The sequence below is a fragment of the Gossypium raimondii genome, chromosome 13 (assembly GCF_025698545.1).
Source record: "Gossypium raimondii isolate GPD5lz chromosome 13, ASM2569854v1, whole genome shotgun sequence".
In the NCBI taxonomy this organism is placed as follows: domain Eukaryota; kingdom Viridiplantae; phylum Streptophyta; class Magnoliopsida; order Malvales; family Malvaceae; genus Gossypium; species Gossypium raimondii.
The window spans coordinates 22,983,846-22,990,368 of NC_068577.1; the positions used below are offsets into that span (position 1 = coordinate 22,983,846).

The 6,523-nt window shown below is 29.6% G+C and overlaps 1 non-coding gene across 1 annotated transcript; it reads right to left on the reverse strand.

Moving 5' to 3' along the window:
* Nucleotides 1-6,095: 6,095 nt before the first annotated feature.
* On the reverse strand, nucleotides 6,096-6,202 carry LOC128036403 (small nucleolar RNA R71). The gene has a single exon (XR_008193200.1). It is a non-coding gene; the product is annotated as a small nucleolar RNA R71 (small nucleolar RNA).
* Between the last annotated feature and the right edge of the window lie 321 nt (nucleotides 6,203-6,523).

A 6,523-nucleotide genomic window follows, 5' to 3' on the forward strand; every position in this document is an offset into this window, starting at 1 on the left:
TACTTTTAGTGAAAACAATGAAAATAACTTTATTATTGTTTTCCGATTTTCACATATTTTCATTTTATTTTTCAAAAGTCATTTTAAAAATTTCATCTAAATATGTTTTCGTCTATATTTTTCATTTTTGGGAAAATAAAAATAAAAAGTATTTATTTCTTAAAACCAAACATAGCCTAAGATTTTTAACATCTCTACCTTATCATTTTAACTAAAGGAATCATTTGTGTTATTATCAAACTTTTGTAGATATATTTATTATATATTTGTGTTTTTCACCCACATTGTGCATTTTCATAATCTAGTGATAATAATAATTTGTGTTTCAAATTCTCTATGCTCCTTTCTTTCTTATCTGTCTATTGGTGGTATGCATACTTGATTAAAATCAATTAATCGACCAAATTAAATTAATTTTATTAATCATCACCGAAATTAATTTTAGTCTGAATTCAATTAAAAATTTTATGAAAATTTGATTATCGATTAATTTGATTCAAATAAAATAATTAATTGATTATCCAAAATTAATAGTATAATATATATCTATAAGCTCAATATGTATACAACCAAATGGACTTATAATTGTTGATATGATGGGCCTAAGAAAAAATTATGAAAATTAATATCATTGTATTTTTGTTAATTTAGTGTTGCCATCAATATTATTTTAATTACTGTTTGTTATTATGTTTTAACGTAATGTTTTTTTTACTGTTGTCATTGTTATTTTTATTTTCTTTTAAATTTATTTGAATTAAAACAAAGAAAAAATTGTCATTACATTTGTTGTCATGCTTTAAACTTATTTCAACCAAATGCAATAAATAAATAAATAAATAAATAAAACATATGTTATAATTGAATTAATCGTAATTACTTCGATTTAGTGATGGATGTTGAAACAAATAAAATTAAATTCATACTAAAAATATAAATATTTGTAGATAATAAAGAGCATGGTCAAATCTACAGAGACCAATGACAATCTTATTTTTAATAAAACAAGTAACATAAAAGTAACTGGGGAATATGAAAAATATTGCAAAATAAATTATACAAAAATCAAAATGATGAGAATCTAGTCAATGAAAAAGTTTAAATTTTTATTCATAGATTTGATCATTGATACAAAGATAAATTTCAATATTTTATGATAACTAATTATAATTCTTGTGAAAATTTCAATATTCTATGATAACGAGTATAATTCTTGTGAAGTCTAGTAACATGTAACGACGACTTTTGTTGATGTCAAAAAATACTATTTCGAGTCTCATTTCGTAAATATAAAATAGAAAAATTTACGAAGATAATATGAAAATATAATAAAGATTAGTTAAGTAAATTAATCGAGAAAATCGTTAATTAAAACTTAGGGACTAAATTGTAAAAATTCAATCGCTATTGAATTTTAATTAAGGAAATGCTTGAGAACCTATATAGCAATTATTTAGAGGGCCTAAATGAATATTAAACCAATTTTCTTCATATTAAATAGTGGAAATGATGATATTTTGCACTTAACTTGAATTATAATTAAAATGTATATATGTCATTAGTTAATGAATTAATCATGTTTAAATTGTTAATTAAAACAACTAATGATGTATATAAATAAGAAATTAAGTGGAAAGAAAGAGAACATCATCTCTTTCACTTGTTCATGCCGTCCAAACTAAAAGAAAACGGGAAGAAAGCTTAGTTTCTTCCATTTACAATTCGATACACCTTATACCAAGGTAATCAATTCATTTCCTTAGTGTTTTTATAGATTTATTATCATGAGAGTTTGATCTAGCTAGCCCATGTGTTAATTTTTTCAGTTAATTGATATTTAGCAAGTTGTCATTATAGAGAAATTGATTATTTTAAGCTTTATTTGAAGAAATTGATAGTTAATAAGCTTATATTATGATAAGGACTAAACTAGAAAGTAAGTTAAACTTTTAGATAACTTTGTAACATTAAGGACTAAATTGAATAATTTGAAAACTATCATGAAATTATGTTGTAAATAGGAAGTATAAGGTCCTTAATGAAAGAATGTGATAATGAAATTTGGTCTATTGTTAGATATTGAAAAATATGAGTATCCCGATTATAGGGACTAAAATGAATAAGATGAAAATTATGTTTCGCTATGTATTTGAATGTGTATTGGATGTAAACTGATATTGTTTCTATTATTGAATTATCAAACATAGCTAAAGACAACGTCAAGTTGTCGCAAGAGAAGGGAAAGACGAGAATCGTAGACGAGTATTGAAAATTCAGTTTATACTTTTATGATTCGAGTTCAATATATAAATATATATGCATATATATATACACATATATATGATTGTTGCAAATCTAGCTATCAAGGTAAGCCTATACTTTTTGTATGAAATAATTCGTATTTGATGATAATATGTCAAAAATTGAATTGAAATGTACATAAGATAATTGAGCATGATATGAGACTATGAATTGTGATTATGAACATGTAAATGATATGTAATTGGAATATTGGTACCCTATTAACTGTTTGGGTAGAGTCGAATATAGTTGGCATGTTATAGGATTATATTGTGTGTGCGTTATACTTCGGTTATATTCCGATGATGCACTATGTGCTAGTATGATTTGATAGCACTAAGCACATACTACTTCAGACTTTTCGATGATGCATTGAGAAGCTAGATTGGTGTGTTTGTTGGGTGATCCATGTGTCCGTCTTGAGTTCAAGTCTGGTTAATAGTGTTAAACCAGGCTTTATTTGATAATATGTTTTGATATAACAAATTAAAGTGTTTTTAAATAAAAGTTAAAGTTGAACAAAATTAGAAAAATGATAAAATCATGTTAAATGGTTTCAATTGAATTAAACATTTTCAATCATGTTAAACCTATCTTTAAATAAGTAAGTATTGCTCTAGGCCAAAAAGTCTTGAGTTCAAGTATCGATAGTTTTCAAAATATCGATACTCATTCTAAAATTGATACCAAATTGATATTATGTTTTCAATTAATTACAAAAGTATCGATGCCTTTTACCAGGTATCGATAAATTGTTTTTGGTATCGTTGTAAACTAACCTCTCCAGCGATTTCTCGCTTTGGGCTGAGCTTTAGGTGGTCAAGGTTTATCAAGGATGAATTTGTGTTTCTCACAGCTGAGAACTACCAGTAAGTTTCATTTTCATTCTCGAAATTTATCCCCATTCAATTTATTCTCAGTAAGAAACATATTTGAATTGAAAAAAAAAATAAAGATTCACTAATTACTATCTTTGTATTAAGAAAATACTTTCATTTCAGCAACACATCAATAATGCAGTATGATGCATACGTCTTGTATTAAAACCTTGAAAAACATTTTTTCGTTGCTACGAACGTTCTCACACCCATCAATCATGTCACCTTGGGGTGTCATGATTAACTAGAAAGAACATGGATTACATTCAATTAGTTCGTGAATCTTAATTCTCAAGACTCTACACGAACCAACGACCATTTAATGTTTGGCCATCATCTTTAACTTAAATATCGTTTCTTGGGAAACTATATAATAAGAGATGATTTTGAGTGTATAACCATTAACTCAATACCCATCGTGAACATACTTTCATTTGTGAGTCATCTTGTGACAATCTAACTGAGAGTCATGCATGACTAGTTGTCTTTAAAAGGAAATCCCATCTAGTGAACCCACATGATAAAGTTTACATTGGGGTGTAGCCAGAGTAGGAACTAGTTTAAATTTTTATCATGCTATCACTTAGGGAGATGAGTTATAATTGATTCTCCACTTCTTTCCTTTCTAGATGGAACAATACAACACATGTATTTTCTCATTACCACACTTCTTATGTTTTTAATCAATCAATTGTGAATCATCTCATTAATATATATAAAAAATTATAATATAACATAATATAAATATTATAAACAATTATAAAACAGATATACAAGGAGATGAATAATTAAAATAAAATTGTCAGACAAGGTTTCCATGGTTATTGATTTGTCGTAATTTGGTGTAGCAGATTAAACTAATTTTTGCACTTTAGGAGCTTGAAAACAAGCATTATCATAAGGATTTAATTAGTTTTTTTTTGTAAGTTTTCTTAAAGTCAATAAAATGTGAAAATTGAGTCTTTTATTTACCTCAGAGGCCGAATGGGGCCTAAGGATAAGCTAATGGACTTTGCAAGTGTGTAGGAGACCATTAGAAGGCATACTAAACCGATATAGGTCACTATGTTGCAACATGGAGGGCTTGATGTCGCAACATAAGAAGAAAAATGGAGAAATTCTGAGGCTGCCTTTGATGTCACGACAATACTTAAGGGTGTTGCAACATACCCTTAAAGATATCCTAAGAAAAGTATACTAGCATCTATGTCGCGACATCGACTCTGGACGAGAATTAACATGAGCTAGGGGCATTTTGGTCCACACAATCAAACTTAAAAGTTTGGAAACGTCAGCTAACCTAGGGTTAAGGACGATGGTCACCTAAAATCTATAAATAGACTCATTTTTCATACATTATGGACACAAATTACTTAGCTTAAAATTTCTCTTTTAATTTCGGTTTTAGTTTTTCTCTTTTCTTTGGACTTAGATTTACTTTCAGTTTGTTCTTTATTTTATCTCGAGATACCTGATTTGTGGAGACAATCAATCTTATGGATCCATGTTCATTCTTAATACAAATTAACCTTTTTCTTAAACGCTATACTTTCGATTAATTTATCATGTATGCTCTTTATATTGATTTTATATTATTTCTGAAAACCGTAAGGAACTAATCCTTCTATGTGGGATTAGCGAATGGAAGTATGATTTATTAACCATTTTATAGGGCTACTCAACGGATCAGTTGTTTGGGAGAGGAAAAATTTAAACCCTATGCCTGAAAACCCTAGGAAGTCATCAATGTGAAAATTAACCCAAAATTGGTATGACCTATCCTTGAACACCTTCACCCCAAGCCGATCTGGACTTTGAAGTCAAAAGATACGTAGTCTTTGCTGACTTGTTATTTAGTGGAAGATCAAAAGATCCTGTTGGGATAACAACTAGTTTATTAACGAGAAACCCGAAGCAACAGTTGATGAGGATTACCGAAACAAGCTAATCACCCATAATCAACTATATTTTTGAATCTCTTGCTATTTATTTCTTTGTTATTACTTTACTATTATAAAAATCTTTAAAATCCATTTTATTTATGTTTTTGTACTATAATTGATTTAGAGTACTAATTAGATCTAGCATTAGCCTCTTTTGGGTACGATCCTCGAAGTACTCACTTACTCCATTGTAACTATATTACAACTAGACCCATATACGTCCAGAGGCAGTCAAGTTGTTGGCGTCATTACCGAGGAGGCAACATCACTAGTTAAATTTAAATTTTTACACTTTAAAAGGAATAATTAGAAAATTTCTAAGTTTTAGATATGATTTTCATTGTCATTACTAATCTTTTCTTTTTAGGTCTAGTGTATGAGTCGTAGTAGGGGATCACCTATAGAGCCAGTTACAGATCTAGAGAATAATTCGTAGAAATCATCAATAACAACAGTAGCAGCAACAACAGATGCAAGATCCACCACCACTTACTATAAGCAATGTACTATGCGAGAACCCACTATTCAAAAAAGCTAACGATAACGTTTTAGGAGATTCACCAGCACCACCACAGTTACCCACAAATTTATATATGGCTCGTAGCGAGAGAACCCTAAGAGATTATGCATTACCAAGTCTAGAGATGGTTCAAGAAAGCATAATGAGGCTGACTATTACAATTAATAATTTTTAGATCAAACCGGCAATGATTTAGATGATCCAGAATAATCTGTAATTTAGGGGCATAATGGTAAAGCATCCGAATCAACATTTAAAATGGTTTCTCCAACTTTGTGATACTTTCAAGTACAATGGGGTCATCGATGAGGCTATTCATATTCGGTTGTTCCCCTTTTCTTTGATTGATAATGCTTTTTCTTGGTTAGACTCGTAGGTACTAGGATCTATTACGAAAGGGGATGAGCTTGCAGGAAATTCTTACAGAAGTTTTTCCCTATTAGCGAAGCAGTTCAACTAAGAAGAGAAATTGTTGTTTTGAGACAAATGGAAGGGGAAAGTTTTCACGAGGCTTGGGAACACTTTAAGACATTGATCAAGGAATGCCCGTACCACGGATTCCTTGAATGGATGCAATTACAGTTGTTTTACAACAGGTTGGATGAAAATGTAAGATCCGGATTAGATGGAGCTGCAGCAGGAGCTCTTATGAATAGAACGTATGAGGATGCATACGAATTGATAGAAAACATTGCGTTGAACTCCTGTCAGTGGCCTATTGAATGATTTACATATGGCCAGAAATCGGCTATGGTAAAAGCTATCCAAGAAAATGATAAATACCAACAGTTCATGGACAAAATTAATCGTATTGAATCTGTAAATAGTGAACCATCTGTGTATGGAGGAGACAAATTGCTCTTCCATTACATCAACAATCC